Below are 16,617 nucleotides of genomic sequence, written 5' to 3'. Positions count from 1 at the left end.
TGGGATATATTGTATGGGAAAAGAATCCATTTTCAATAAAATATTAATTTTTTTGTGCTGGGGTTAGCTTTTCCGATGTTCATAGTGAGCTGACAACATGCTTAATCCCCAAGGACAGCAGGCCCCTCCAAAATTAAGGGGCATGGTAGAAAGAGTGGGAACACTGGACCCCATGTTAATCACCCCATTCTTCCATCTCGCCCCTTTACAATGTTTGGAATTTATAAAGCCACTGTTGGAGTTTGTGCAAAAGCTTTGCTTTTAATTAAGTGGCCTAGTTTCAGTAAATAGTGTGACAGGGATGAATCTATCAGTGGGGACTGATGTTCTGAGAAAAAGTGCTGCCAGACCCAGTGGAAGTGTAGCCCCCATATGGCAGGATATGGTGGAAGGCTCTCTGACAGGATGCCACCAACTCCATGACTGCCAGCAGGCAAAGGCCTCCAGATGCCACCGGAGGATGGCATGGAGCCAGGCCTTGCCAGCTTCCAAGAGAATAGCTCCAGACCCCAGCCTGCCAAGTGGACATTCACATACAAAACTTACACAATTGAAAGGGGCCTAGGGACCATCTTTCCAGCTGCTGGGCCTGGTTCCAAAGTCAGGGCTCGTCCGTGGTGTGATTTTTCTGTCTACAGTAATACAAGGACTATGACAACAGAGTCATATTTTTTTAACAATTAAAATAGCTCAGAGTTGTTTTGAATTTTGTATCATTTCTTCTTCATGTAAAAGAATGTTTTCTTTAAGAAAAGATGGTTATTGTTTGTGGCATAGCTTTCCTGGAACTGTATTCAGTGTCTTCTCTGACTTGAGTGTGGTCCAATGTATCCCCCAGAGGGTGATGAGCCTGAAGCTCAGTTTCTGGCACCGCAGTGTTGAAGTGGTCTAGCCTTTAAGAGTGGGACCTAGTAGAAGGCAGGTAGATCATGGGGGTAATACCCTCTGAAGAGACTAATGCCTATGGACTGGGCTGGTCTCACAGAACACATAGCTATAGAGAGAGCCCACCTCCTCTACAGCTGACCTATTCCCCTTCTCTCTCCTTAACTGATTTTTATTGAAATTATAACAATATTTATCTTTAAATACTTTCAATTAATTCATTGAGAATTGTGTACATTTGGACAATATTTTTGATCACACATATCCCCTGTCTTCCCCCCTAACTCTTCTCAATTCCACATCCCAGCCTCCACCTCACCCCTCTCAGCTTCACGTCCTCTCTCTCCCTACTTCCCCCTCTTTTGCTCACTTTCGCTCTCTCCCTCTCCTGTTCAATTTTTGTCGCCTGTGTATGCATAGGTGTGGGGCTACCCACTGAAGCATGGTTGATCTACCGGACTGACCACCAGAACTTGATAGGAAGACCCTATTGCTGAAAACACCATGCACTTTGGTCATAGAGCAGGGAAATCAGATTGGCATTGACCAGAAAGTTGCCTCCCTGATGGCTAGCTTTCACAGTACTGGGTGATTCTATGCAGACTGCTGGGGAGGAAAAGCTACTAACAACCTTAAGTTGAGAACCCTGTGAGCCACAGTCATAACCAGATAGCAAGATATGACAAAAGATGCAGTAGAGGTACAATTTTACTTACTTGCTACTATTCTACTAAACGGACATAGTGTTGCCTGCTCTCTTAATTCATGTCTCCGCCCATAGATTAGTGCAGCTCTCAGAAGTTTCTCGGTGCAGATGCAAACAACTGTACAAACACAATGCAGAGAATGAATGTCAGGGGAGTGTGCAGGCACAGTGAGATACCTCTACCACACCCACTCCTCCCAAGGCTCAGGATCATCTAGAAAAAGGAAAGACTGTGTCTTAGTTGGAGTTTTATTGCTGTGAAGAGACACCATGACCAAGGCAACTCTTATAAAGGCCAACATTTCATTGGGGCCAGCTTACGGGTTCAGAGGTTTGGCTCATGATCATCATAGTGGGAAGCATGACAGCATGCAGGCAGACATGGTGCTGGATGTTTGTTTCTACATCTTGATCTGAAGGCAATCAGGAGGAGACTATCTTTTGCAGGCAGCTAGGAGGGGACTCTCTTCCACACTGGGTGGAGCTTGAGGACTAAGAGACCTTAAAGCCCTCCTACACAATGATGCACTTCCTTCAACAAGGCCACACCTCCTAACAGTGCCACTTCCAGTGGGCCAAGCATATTCAAACCACCACAGACTGTAAGAGCAAGAGGTCGGGAAGACTAGAGTGAAACACCTTCTGGCCATGACAAGACCAGTGTGCTCATGACTTCAGGCACGGTGGTTGACTGCAAAGGCCAAGCAAGGGAGCACTCCAATTTAGTATCTGGAGGGGCGCTCATGAGCCCCCTGTTCTAGCTGAGGAGCTATGGACAGTTTATACCTTCTGGGTAAGGGAGAGTCAGTTTTCTTAGAGGTGTGGCCAAGTCCCTTTTTGTTTCTCTCCAAGCTAGGACCTCACCAGAATACTTCATCAGAGATGGTTGGACAATAAGGGCCACCAGAATCATGAACTAAATCACAAATGAAACCTCTTCTTCTTTTTTTTTTTTTTATTACCCAGCATCATGTGTTAAATTTTAGCAACACAAAATGTACTATTATGCACCCTACATGTATTTTCAGAACACAATACTCTAACTTGAATATACAAGTACATATCCTAAAAATACATTACTATTCCATAGGATCTCAACAAAGTGACAACTCCTGATCTAAGTATCAAAATGGTCATGTTTAGAGGCGACCTAAGATTCTGAGATTTATAACATGTCCAGCAAAGTTGGTTGAAAACTGACTTCTGACTTACCTGTTGGAGACCTGGGAAGAAGTTGCCTGACTTGCCTTTTTCAAGCAGGCCACTGGCCTGGCACACGGGTAATGGGAGAACAGATCCTCATACACAGAATAAGGCTATTTCCCTTCCAGCTCTCTTTTCCTCTCCCTTCCTCAGATTTCAGACATGTCTACAACTCTCACACCTTGAAATTCACTCCCTCTGGTGTTAGCTGTGGTTTGAATCGGGAAGATTTCAAAATACTGTATTTGGAAACATACCTTTTCACATGCTAGGGAAGTAAGCAATATTTCCAGCCCCGGGTCACATTTTTAAATTTTTATTTTATATGCATTTGGCTTTTTCTGCATTTGTGTCTGTGTGAGGATATTGTATCCTCTGAAACTGTAGTTACAAGCAGTTCTGAGCTGCCATGTGGGTGCTAGAAGTTGAATCCAGGTCCCCTGGAAGAGCAGTCAGTACTTTTAACCACTGAGCCATCTCTCCAGTCCCCAGATCACATTTTAAGGTCTTTACTCCCTAGATGAGCCAAAGATATAAAGTCAAGTGGGCCTGACCCAACTCTTAACCAGCAGTATCTTGTCCCTAGGAATGTTCTAAACTCTATGATACCCCAATATTTGAATACTTATATTCTTCCCACTGTACTTAAGATACATATGGGCAAGAACTATGCCAATCTGTATGGCATTTGTATCTGTGGCACCCAACCCAGTGTTAGGCACACAGCTTGCTTCCCAGAAAACACAGAAAAAGAAAATCTTATTCTACAAAAATTTCAATCTCAAACCTCACTCTGTTCTTTATGAAAAGAAGAACAAGATTCCAGAAGGCTTTGCAACATTATAGGCACAGATGAGCTTGCAAACTGTATGTTTCTTGTCACCCAGATACAAGGACAGTGGCAGGGACTGTTGCAACTCAGCCAAGGAACACGACTTTTAGAAATCCAGGAAGGCCCAGGGCTGGCCCTGTACAGCAGCTTTCCCAGCAAATAACAAAAGGGCACACACCAACCCTGTCCTTGCTCTCTCCCAGACCAGGGCTGCCTGACTCAGGCGTCTGTTCTCCCCGGAGACAGTTCCACCAAGTTGGTATTTGTGTCACATGGGAAGATTTCAAAATGCTGTATTTGGAAACATGAATGTGTAATGTCTCCCTGGAAATCTACACCTTCTCAGTGAAAGATACAAGTGCAGTCCAAGACAGACATGTTTAATTAGTGAGCAAACTTGACATTTCCAGTGTTTGGACTAGACAGAGGCAAAGCCAAGAGCAAACGCAGTTCCTTCTTTACTCCTCCCCAACCCCCAGCTTGCTGACAGAGAATAATTTATTGGTTTGAAGAGGAATGAATGTCTTTACAATAACAGGCAGAAAAGGCCAGAAAACGCAGTGGCTGTTATTAAATAATTGTCTGCACTAAATATGCATCCAGCTCAGCTCTTCATTTGCATCCGTCTTGGGTCTTTGCTTGATGGGAATGAATGCATTTACAGAAGATTTCTTGCTTTTCCTCTTGGTTTTGTTTGTTATGGTTTTTGTTTGTGTTTGGAGACAGCATCTTGCTATGTAGCCTAAGCTGGCTTCAGACCAAACATCATCCTGCCCCAGCTTCTATGACTCACACACAGATGGGTGTCACCATGGCCAACTCCATGACAGTGTTTCTATCACCCAGGCTCTTGGGTGTTGGGCCTCCCAGGCATTTTTTAATGGTACCCTTTCTCTGAAGTTCCCGTTATGGATAGTTTACAATGCTAAGTCTTTCTCAAACCCACAGTGGAGTATAATAGCTTTCTAACTGGTCCCTCCTCTGCCCACTCCAAACCAGTCAATGAGGTCTACCAGGGCATTGGAACAGCATGGGTTTAGGGTAAACCTCTCCCTTTATCACAATTTTAAGAGTTCTTATATTCAATATTGCTCCTGGGCCTTCCTGGATTTCTGAAAGTCTTGTTCCTTGGCTGAGCTGCAACAGTCTCTGCCACTGTCCTTGTATCTGGATGACAAGAAACACAGGCTCCCTAGGTATGGGGAGTCACAGATGAGTCAGGTGGTCTTCCGATGAAGCCCCTATCTGTCATTCAGAACTCACTGTGCCCTCTTGGGTTACCCCTTCTGACTCTACCCAGACATGTCCACTGTCCTCAATGTCACTGCTGGATGCCCATTCAGGCACCTTAATACAGAGATGGGTCAGCAGGTAAGAGAGCTGGATGCTCTTGCAAAAGACTTGGGTTGGATTCCTGGCACTTACATGGCAGCTCACAACCACCTGTAACTCCAGTTCCAGGGAATCCAATGTACTCTTCTGGCCTCCCATGGCACTGCACACACACAGAGGATAAACAAACATCAAAGCACCCACATGTATAAAAGGAACAATAAATACATCAAAAAATACGTAAAGACTCTTTGTGCACCATGTTCAGCACTCTCCCACTGGTCATCTTTGGTCCAAACATCATCTACAAGTTCTTTTGGACTGTGCCTCTGTTTATGTAGAGTTTCTCATCTACAACAGTCATCTCCCCTCCAACTTTCTCGTTTCTTTCCTCTTTTCTTTTTTTTTAAATTCTTTTCAGTTAATGCACAGGAAGTGTACATGTTTGCAGGATACAAAGTGACCATTGTAACATGAGCATGTGATGACGTCATCTATAACCTAAGAAATGGATTGTTTCTTTGCAACGGAAGCATCCTAAGTCCTGTCTATATGCTAGCTATTGAGACATTCAGTTGTTTATTGTTCCTTGTTGCCACGGAACATTAGAAGCTGTCCTTCTTATCTAGTCATACCCTGTACCTATTGACGTTCCCTCCGTTTTTGATGACCAAATCGATGTCATGCCTGATACTCCCAGCCGGAATTAATATCCCTCATCTCTATGGTGCCGTAGGAACTTCCTGTAAGCTCCCCTTCTGCTACCGTCTACCCAATTCCCGGGAATATCAGAAATAAATTACTAAGGGAACATGTCAAGCAGAATCCAATCATGAAAAGTCCCTTTGAGGTCTGACATCGTAATCATGCACATGACAACAGAGGAACAAAGAAAGCCAGTGAAGGATAGCAAGCTAAAGTTCAGCAACAGCAAGAAGCCACACTACCACCAGAAGGGAGGACAATGTGGGGCATGAGGCTCCCCCGGGACCTAGAATCATCCCAGCGGAAGTGGGGAATGGAGCCAAAGGGAAGATGTCTTGTCGGGGATACTGCTAGCTGCTGTGGAGAGGTGAATGCAGCTCCTCTCCTCCTCTCCTCAGCTGATTTCCCCTGAGTACTGCTGTGAGCTGAACCCAAGTCGGCATGGGAACCAGAACCCTCTCCCTGGGGATTCAGACAGAACAGATCAGGGCTTGTATAGGAGGCCCTGCCTGGTGTAGAGCACTAGATGGTGGTGGTGTGGTTCACTCGCTCATCCCCAGTATGAAGCTTTATATAACACTTTAAGGAAATGCAGACACTTTAGGTATAGCTATCACTCTTGCCTCTCCTCTGTTACTTGAGATTCTTCACTGAGTTCCTGTCTCCTGGGCTCCCCATGAGGGGGAAAACACCTTGAATTTTCTCCAGGATGATGCTTGTGACTCATTTTAAACCAAGCTCGGCTCTGGGTTTTGTGAGAGGTTCCATTCAGCTATGGAGTTCATGCTGTCATTCTGTACTCATGCCTACTGATCCAAGTGTTCCCCTTACCTCCTGGGCTGCTCCAAGGAGGCAGATCTGGGCCCCTCAAAGCAGAGAGAAGTGCTCCACAGTCGGCAGCAGAGAGGAAGATGCAGGCTGTCAACCAGCTCTGGTCTTGGGGTTCCAATACACTTTCTGCTATCAGGTGGTTACTGACTTTGGCCCTAACTGTCCCATATAGTCACAGTCTCCTCACTAAAAAGGGATAGGAGATGAGAGTCCCTGTCTGATAAGATAATTCTGAGAGTTAAATAAACGATTCCTTGAAATAGCCTAGAACCAAGTGTGCGATGAATTCAGTAGCTGTGAATTACTGTCACATTATCCTTATAACCCAAGCAGCAACGGCATAATGAGAGATTGTGTGCATGCAGAAGCCAGCTCCAGGTTCTTCAGCCACATTTCATTTGTTTGGGTTGGTGCCTGGGTCTTGCTATGTACCCCAAGCTGGCCTGGAGCTCACCATCCTCCTGCTGTGCCTCCAAGTGCTGAGATTAACAGGGTGGGCCACCACACCCATCGGGATTCTTTCCTCCTTCCTTCCTTTCTTTCTTTCTTTCTTTCTTTCTTTCTTTCTTTCTTTCTTTCTTTCTTTCCTTCCTTCCTTCCTTCTTTCTCTTTCTTTCTTTCTTTCTTTCTTTCTTTCTTTCTTTCTTTCTTTTTCTTTCTTTCTTTCTTTCTTTCTTTCCTTCCTTCCTTCCTTCCTTCCTTCTTTCTTTCTTTCTTTCTTTCTTTTTGTAACTGTGAAAACGTTCTTTCTGCAACCATATTATGTCACTGACCCCCACTGCTACTGTGGTCTTCAAAATCATCATCTTGGATCCTTATAATTGGCAGAAAGCTAAAAGATTATCTTGATCATCTCATTAGATGGTGAAGGACTGTAGTCCAGAGTGAGTAAACCCTTCTCAATGGCGTATGCAAAAATACTATAGAATTTATGTATTAACACTTACAGATACCCTAACTACTGGGAGCAGGAAGAAAACAGTATACAAGCCTGCCGCACAGAGACCAGCTATCACATTCCTAGACATCTACTCTTTGCCTTATAAATATTTCACAGGAGAGATGGAGTCCTGATTACTTAAAAGAAGTAACCTTTTCTTCCAAGCCACTCGCTGCTCTTTTCAACATCTTTCCACTTCGCTCTTAATAGCTGTATTGGCATCAGTATGCAGCAGTTGGCATAATCTAATAAATTCCTCTTTTAAAGATATTTTTCTATGAGTACTCAGGGTATTTCTAGTTTCACCGCTATACATGGTGCCTCCAAAATATTTCCCAAAGGGGACCTCGTGTTGCCTTTTCCCTCTGAGCATTTTAAATCTCTTGGAAACAGCAGCATGTTGAGTTTCCAGCCAATTCTACGAGTTCCTGGCAGGCTGCAGGCATGCAGAACACTATCTTGTCCCTTGTCATTTTATTCTACCCTTAGGGCATGATCTGGGGAGGGGAGTAGTTCATTTTTTTGATGAACAGACCAAAGCCTTAGTGACATCACACACACACACACACACACACACACACACACACACACACACACACTGGCCTTTTACTGGGTGGAACACGTCCATATGTTTTCTTCAAATGATGGCTTATGTTAGAAGAACAGGCAAAATGGCACAAGTGTCTCATTAAGATTGACACGAAACATCTCAGCCTGGCTCTGTGATATAGTAACCACATCTGATCCTTGGGACCTAAGGACAGGCTTTGGGTTACATGTGACACTTTTGAAAAGTGTTCCTGATCTGGAACAGTGCTCCAGGCAGAGAAGTCTGAGTCCCAGACTGAGGAGGTAAAGACTATGGCTGAGACTTTTCAGATATTGCTTACATGAGCTGGTCTCTCATTTCAGGCCTGCTATATATTCAACATGAGAGAACTTGGGGGGGGGAGTACTGGTAACAGTTCCTATCTCTAAAAAGTCATTCTCCAGTGACCTGTGTTCATTCTAAACCCCATCACAACTAGACAGCAGTTTAAAAACTTTTGTAACTTCCTCCGCTTAAATCCACAAACCCAAGGCGAAGCCACATTGACCCTAGCACAGGAACAGAATGTAGCTCATGAGCAGGAGATTCTGGGGATGGATCTGTGTGGCTCACTTGCTCAGAATTCAGTCACTAGAATGGGGGGATAAAAATAAGGGAAACTTTTCTTGCAGGTCCAGGGGGACTGGAAGTCTGGGGTCAAGGTACTCACAAGGATGTTCTACGAAGCTGAGGGAAGAAGCTGTACTATGCTTCTCAAGGCTTATAGACGGTTATCTGGTCCCATGTCTCAGTGTTGGGGAAAAATTCCTGGAAAGACCTGGGTATGCAAATACTGGTTAGAACTGCAGTAATGTGTAAAGACTGGAACGTCTCAGGTCCTGGACAGTAGCCCCCTGAGTATATCCTTACCCACCTCTGTGTCAGAACTAACATCTTGCAACTAACAGATTAAAAGTCTTTTGAAGTCTATTAACATAGCAGAACACTAGCTTCCATTAACATATCCGGCAGCCTCAAGGAAAGCTTTCCCCACACCTTACTGTAACTGCTGCTCTGGTACACCCATTGATGTATTTTAAACCTGTCTTGATTTATGACTTTCTTTGTTCTATAAAACTACAAAACTTTATGAAACTGCTTCCGCATTGGAACATGGAATTCAAGGTAATCTAAATCTGTGTGTTGTTTGACTAGGGTCATTCAAATTTGACTCTAAAATAAAGTATCTTTTATTTCCTTTAAGAAGAGAGCTGTGCATTTTTGTCGCTGTTTTGTTTTGGTTTTATAGGATGCTTTCCCTTCATGTGCATCTACGATGCAACGCCGTCTTTTTTATAAGAACACTGAACATCCATGGCTAGGATCAGGTTCATGTTTAACCCAGTCTTCCTAGTGAGCCTGTCTCCTAATATCACTACACTCTGAGGTACTTGGGCATCTGAATTTCAACATATGAATTGAGGGGTGACTCACCCTGGAATAGAGTCTAAGTAAACATGAATTCACACCAAGAGAAAGGAGACTTTAAAGTGAAAAAAGAAGTTGCAAAAATGAGATTCTACAAGATATCATTTATGGAAATTGAAAACATGTGAGCTGTCCCTTGCCTTTGTTGACACCCAGCATGGCAGAGACACCGGAAGAGGGCACAGAAGTTTCATGGGCAGTCATTCTGTAGAAGGATGGGATCGTGAAGATTTTAAAAAGTAGGTTGTACTCTACCTACAATGCATGTCCTCAGTCAGGCATGGGAACCAGAAAAGACAGATTTATTCTGGAACCATGGGTTTTACTCTGTACCCATTAGGGCTGAGGAAGTGAGGTTGCCTTGTGAAACAAGAAAAAGAGTGTTCAGGAAAAATATTCTTTTCTCTAAGAACCCATCAAAAGTTTCCAGCACATGACATCATTAGCTTCTGGACTGTAATAGCCAGCAAGACAGAGTTGTCCCTACATCCCTCACAGAGAAGGATGAGGGACCTTTATAGCCTTAAAGCCAGCAGGACAGAGCTGTCTCTGCATCCTTAACAGAGCAGGGTGAGGGTCCTTTATGGCCTTTCTCCACATGGCAGTCTCTTCACTACACCTTGACCCTCTGGCCCAAGCCCTTCCCTTGCCCTCACTGTTCCAAGTGTTTTGGTTGGAAGAAGATACTCTCTGGTGACCATGTAGACATCAGAAGTGGGTGGCAGAGAACCTCTTCCAGGACTCTTCCGTGCCAAGCACAGAGACTACTGAGTGAGGAAGACCTCATCATGTCATAGGGAGAAAGGCTTTGGAAGGTACCTTCTGCCTAGAGCCACAGAAGCTTTTTTGATTTGTCTAATCTGCCCTGAGGACTTTTTGGTATCTATCTAGTATTTGATTTTCACAATATACTATAGCTGGTCCATATTAAAATGACCCAAGACATGGTAGAAATACCCAGCATGAGGCCTGAAAGTGGGATGTGGCTTCTCTTCTGCCCATCACCTGAGCAATCCAATTCTTTCTCCTCAGAGAGCTCGTCTTCAGCTCAGGAAACACAGACTTCCACAGACCTCTAACCCCTAACCTCAGGACATACCCATTGGCTGCCCTGCCTGACTTATTTGGAACCTTCTGTCTTTTTTACATTTCGCTTTTTTATTTTGTGTCTGAATGCCCCTCTCAAAGCAGAAGAACGATTCTAATGTTTCCCTCAAATGTACAAAAAAAGGGTTGGGGGAGTACTTTGTAGTGGAGTTTCCTATTAGTCCATCCTGCCAAATGGTCATGAGGTGTAAGGATTTAAACATCTTACTCGACTTCTGAGCATCAATGCTGAGGTCAGTGACAGGGGTGCCTGGGAGGGCAGACACCAGATTAGTTTAATCTGGGAGGAAAACCCAGCCTTTTGGCTTTAGAGAGACCATATTCTTTTGCATATGGCTGAAGTCATGATGGTGAAGAATGAACCTAAAGAACCAAGCCTTTCCTGCTACCAGCTGACACAGTTCCACCCAAGCTCCAGAGGTCCCCACCATGCAACTCTACAGCCAGCCCATCCCATGAAGGGGCAAAAGAGTTTTGCTTCTTCTATAACTCACTAGAGCCAAGGAGACTGGAGAGGTAGGCGTGCCAGCCTCCATCTTGCATCATTTCCATCCCTGGTCCAAACTGCATCCTGTGCAAAATGTTCTACATGAGGATTTTTTCTCAGGATCTCACAATGTTTTCCAAACTATCTCCTAAGGGATAAGAAGTAAGCTCCTCCATTCAGAAGTGTTCCAAACTCAGGGGACTGTCTCCAACTTTCCATGTCTCTGCAGTTCCTTGAACTAGACCTACATGACCTTCCCAGAAGTACCTCTGTTTCTTTCTGATAAACATCTTTACGTCTACTCCAGAATTTCCTGTGTCCATAGTTACATGTGAAGCTCTTGAGTCCACAGTAGCTAGCCTATCTCTTCATGTGCAAATAGAGTAGTGTTTTAGCCTTGAAAATATGCTTCCAAGGTGCTTTGAATAGATTTGTTCTCCTTAGATTCATGTGTTTGAATGCTTTGGCCACAGGGGATGGCACTATGAGGAGGTATGGCCTTGTCAGAGGAATTGTGTCACTGTGGAGGTGGGGCTTTGGGGTCTTAAATGCTTAAGCTCTTCCCAGTGCGAAATCCAGTTTCCTCCTGGCTGCCTTCAGATCAAGGTGTAGAACTCTTAGCTCCTTCAGCTCCATGTCTGCCTGCAGACTTGCCATGCTTCCTGCCATGATGATGACAGACTAAACCTCTGAAACTGTAAGCCAGCACCAGTTAAATGTTGTCCTTTATAAGAGTTGCCTTGGTCATGGTGTCTCTTCACAGCAATGAAACCCTAACTAAGACAGCTTCTTAAGAAAAAAAAATCCAACTGTGGCCTCATCTTTGAGAGTCATCTTGGAGACAAGAAACTTAGCAGGAAACTGAGATGCACATGCCAATTGTACTATTCTTGTGGTGCCTAACTGAGGAAAGGAGATTGAGAAGGCATCACCTGCCACTACCCTTTCTCCTCTGCAGTACCTACATCTCCCCGAAGCCGTGCCGGGATGTCTGCCATGCTAGCCCTAGCTTACCATGGAGTCAGCTTTAAAGACAGGCATTCATTCTTCACCTTCCCTAATTTGTTCCTCCCCTCCCCCCTCATCTAATAGAAAACTGGGCAACTGTTTTGAAATGTCACACCTGGAGTTAGCTCAGCTTGAAAGGTTTAAAAATAGTCAACCCGAGGAACAAAGGTGTTTACCAGAAACAAATGCTGTGAAGAGCTCCTCCAATACACCTCAAGTTTCCACGGGGTGACACAGTTAGCGTGAACATGACCCCTGCTGCTTCCCTCTCCTGTTTTTTTTTTTTCCCTAGGTACCAGGGTCCCAACCCCCTTTTCCCTGGGCAAGCTGGGGCTCGGAATGCTGACCATTGAGGGGTGCCTCTCCCTACTCCCAAATCCTTGGACCTTTGTCGTAGTCTGGCTGAATTCTATTAATAGAAGTGGTGTTGAAAAACAAAACAAAACAAAAAACAAAATACAAACAACAACAACCTGCCTGTTTTCACCTTGCACTTAGCAGCCTGTGTGATGACCATTCGTTGTCGTTATTTTCTTATAGAAAGACAGAGTGATACCTGGAAGTTTCATCTCACAGGCTGCTCTGTCTAACATTTCAGCCTCCCTTTCATAGCTCTTATTCCTCTCTCAGGCTTCAGCCTTTCTCCTTAACATTTGCTGGCTTACTATTTACTTCCCTTGTCACCCGTGTCCCCTCTAGATGCAAAATCCCTAAGGACAGGCTACTTATCACCTTTGTTTATCCAGGTGTCCTTAGATTCTAGATACCTAGAGAGTATTGGGGACTTGATAAATAGCTGAATAGATGAGTACATGCATACATACATACATACATACATACATACATACATACATACGTACACACACACACACACACACACACACACACATATTCCATACAGTTCTCAGGGGCTAGAGATTTGAGTTTGTATTAACACAGGACTGGTTAACTTTAACTCCCCTCCCCCCCAAGTTTTCACGTGCAGCCTGTGAGTCCAGACTGCCAAATCCTTCTCCCCGGGATTACAGAGAGATGATCTTGGTGAGGTCGAAAAGCCGGAGGAAAACATTCGCTTGACATTTAGCGGTTCATTGAAATAACAAAGCTGACTCGGAGAACCAGTGTGTTTTCTGCAGCTGCCCGCCTCCTTTCCAGCAAACATCTTACTTCCTTCTGTGTGCTGACATATCTCTGCGGAGGGCCTGGCAGATGTTAAGGGGAAGCATCAGTTGTCTAGAGCCCACTGCCACCTGCCCCCATTAGGACCTGAGACGGACAGCTGTGAGGCCACAGCCAGCTGTCTTCAGGTGCTTTGCAGGCAGCTTTATAGAGCTCTCACTTAGCCCTAGGTTCCCTTCTGCAGAGAAAACCCATAGAAAACCATGACTTAGGAGGGTTGCCTTGCCCGAGCATCAATCCCGGAAGTGATCTGTAGGACTAGTACTTTAATGGTTCCTGTGTCTTCTGCTCCATTTGCAGCCTCTAATGTGAGATACAGGTAGGTTGCAGGGTTTTGTCTTTTGGACCAAAAATCAGACAAGATTAGATTCTAGAATGGAAATATAGCATGATCAGTGGTAGAACGTTTACCCAGAATGCATGACTTTGGATTCATGGAGAAAGGAAGTGGGATTAGGGGAAGAAATGATCAGATTCCCAGAATCCTTCCTGCAGCTCCATTATTTCCACCTATGACTTCCTGGTGGTCATTGCTATCTACATTCATACTTATGTCACTCAACCAGAAGAGACTTAGGAAGTAAGAGCACACCGAGGTCCAGAAAGCTGAAGGAGGAGCAGAGTATTCAACAAACAATACTGAAGACTGTTTCACTGCATGAGGAAACATCAATGGCTTGGTGAATTCTGGAGTATAGAGATATATATACCTTGTCTTGGCTGACACTGAATCCCCGATAGCCTAGTGGGGATAGGGCTCTGGATCCAAACCAAGTGAAGGACAGACAGTTCCCGGACTCAGCCACCTGTGGACTGGGTCTCATCCCTACCAGATGTGTATGAGTTGCAGAAAATACTGCTGGATTTCACAGCAGGGACTCAAGCTCAGTCGTCTCTGCTATGGCTGGGTAATTATAATCACACCCTATGCGGCAACCTAACAAACCCCATTATTCACAGCAGAGAAATGAGCCTTGATCCAGTTCTGGTCCTTACCGTATATCTACACCTCTGAGCAACCCACTGCTTGAAAGCAGGCAACTATTTTCTTAGGGTGGTAATGACTTCTGCTGTGGCTGGTTAAGGTCAAGACAGTGTCAGCATCAGTTCTTGGAGCAATAACTGGCTGCCTGAAGCTAACGTTGATGCTCTGGTGCACTGCTGAGGGAGGAGAATATTTGGAAACAAGGTCACGATGAATCTACAGCTATGTACAGGCATTCAGCAAAGGATCTATGAAAACGTGCTTTATATAAAATGCTAGGAGATCAGGAGAGGAGACAGCATAGTGGGAGATGCCCAGAGGGACGCAGGGAATTACCATCACAGTGTAGTCTGAGGCGATTCCTATACCTTGACTCACTGACAAGTCCTGGTGCATAGGATCCCATTTGGTCCCTCTTACAATTCTGTGGTGTGAGTATCCATTCACCTCTACATTAGGAATGTGGAAAATGAGAATCATAGAGGCGCAATGCCTGCCCTAGAATGTCATGACAGGTAAAACTCAAGCTGAGGATAAAATCGAAGTTACCTTCACTTCTGAGACTTCCTAAGCACATCTTCCCTCTCTCACTGACAAATTAGCTCCTACTCATGTAGCCAGAAGTTGGGGACAAGCCTCAGGCTGGTAAATTAAGCAGAGAGATGAACCAATAGAATTAAAACAGGATCAGGATCCTGGGCTGGCCAGGACACCATGTCCCAATTTTTCATTTATATCATTATAATAATTAGCAGCCCCTTGCATCCTTGGAATTGGTTTGGTTTGGGCCCTAAGCCTCCATGGCTTTAGCATGGGACTAGCTTGCACGATCCTGCTCCTCAGTTTCCATCTGTGACTTAGCAGTGTGCTTTGCACAAGCAACTTCAGGAGTACAAAGCCAGGACCAAGAGAGGACAAGCTGCATCCAGCCTGGTATGTCAGTCAGCAGCTGATTGTCTGGGGAGTCCTGGAGGCTGACAGGAGCTCTGCAGCTGCCTTAGTAGGCAACTTGAGGAGGCTCACAGCCCCAAGCACTGGGGACCACGGGCTCTTCTTCAGGCTGGGGGCAAGTCTCTCATTCTTTCTGACATTATGCCAGTGAGCTCTATTCCAGGCCAGCAGCCTGTGGTAAGATGAAACTCTCAGTGTCCCCTCAGCCTATAAAGCCTGCCCCTGCTGCACAGTGAAAATTACAGGCTTATATTACAGGCCTCATGCAGGGGAAGTAGCCAGAGGTTGCTGAGACAATCAGAATATGGTAGGTTTATTGAGAATTGTGAAATGAAGCTGGGCTACCCATGTGATTGATTTGAGCAATGCCTCTCCCCTACAAGAAAGAGAGAGGAAAAAACATAACTGAGCCTTAAAAAAATTCTAGTAAATGGTAGACCAGAATCTACAATACTTTTCCCTTTTATAGAGAAAGCAAATTTCCCAGACGGAAACAGCTTCCTACTGACCAAAGCAGAGCCCCAAGACAGCAGCTCCTAGGAGGTCAAGCTTGCAGAGACGCTGCAGGCTATTCACGGTCCTCAGGGCATCTGCCTACACATATCATCACACAGCAGACATTTAAAATAGTGTGTCAAATTTTCAGCCATTAAGAAAAAATGAGATTATGAGGTTTGCGGGAAAGCGGCTGGAAGTGGAGAGTATTACAGTGAGCTGGTCCAGTCTCAGAAAGACAAAAATCACAGGCTCTCTCTAGAGTGTAGACCCTCGTTTTTAATGTTTGTGTGTAAACAGGTTGTGATGGGGTATAGATTATGAAACTAGGTGAGGGGCGTAGAGGGATGAGTGTGGGGCAAAAGTGGACAAGAAAGTGTAAAGAAGCTATCCAGAGCAGGAGCAGGTATTGAGGATGATATGAGGGGCAGAGCAAAAGAAACACAAAGACAGTTTTTAAAATGTTGTAACAAACCTAAAGTCTTTGTAAGCTAATAAAAAAAAACTTGGATGAATAAAATATTGGAGATCAGGGTATGACTATTTTGGAAAATATTTTCATTTTGCCACCTTTTTAAAAGACTATTTTTATGAAGGCAAAGCAAAAAGGAAACTGTTGTGGAAAAATCAGAAAATTACTTCTGATTATTGGGGGCAAAGGTTGCCTTGGAAGGGAAACTTTCTAGAGAGAAATCTGTATCTTGAAATGACTTAGTTTACACTTGTCAAAACTACTTTAAGGGGAAAATAGGATCTATGCCTTTCACTCCAGGTAAATTTAGCCTCTCAAGAGAAAAAATTGAACTCCAGTGAACTGCAGCATCCCTACTGAACACCAGTGAAAAGCATCCCCGCAGAACTCCAGTGAACAGCATCCCTGATGAACACCAGTGAAGAGCATCCCCGTGGAACTCCAGTGAACAGCATCCCTGATGAATACCAGTGAAGAGCATC

This window comes from Grammomys surdaster, unplaced genomic scaffold, assembly GCF_004785775.1.
Source record: "Grammomys surdaster isolate TR1022 unplaced genomic scaffold, NIH_TR_1.0 126063, whole genome shotgun sequence".
Taxonomy (NCBI): domain Eukaryota; kingdom Metazoa; phylum Chordata; class Mammalia; order Rodentia; family Muridae; genus Grammomys; species Grammomys surdaster.
This window is presented reverse-complemented; position numbering follows the sequence as displayed.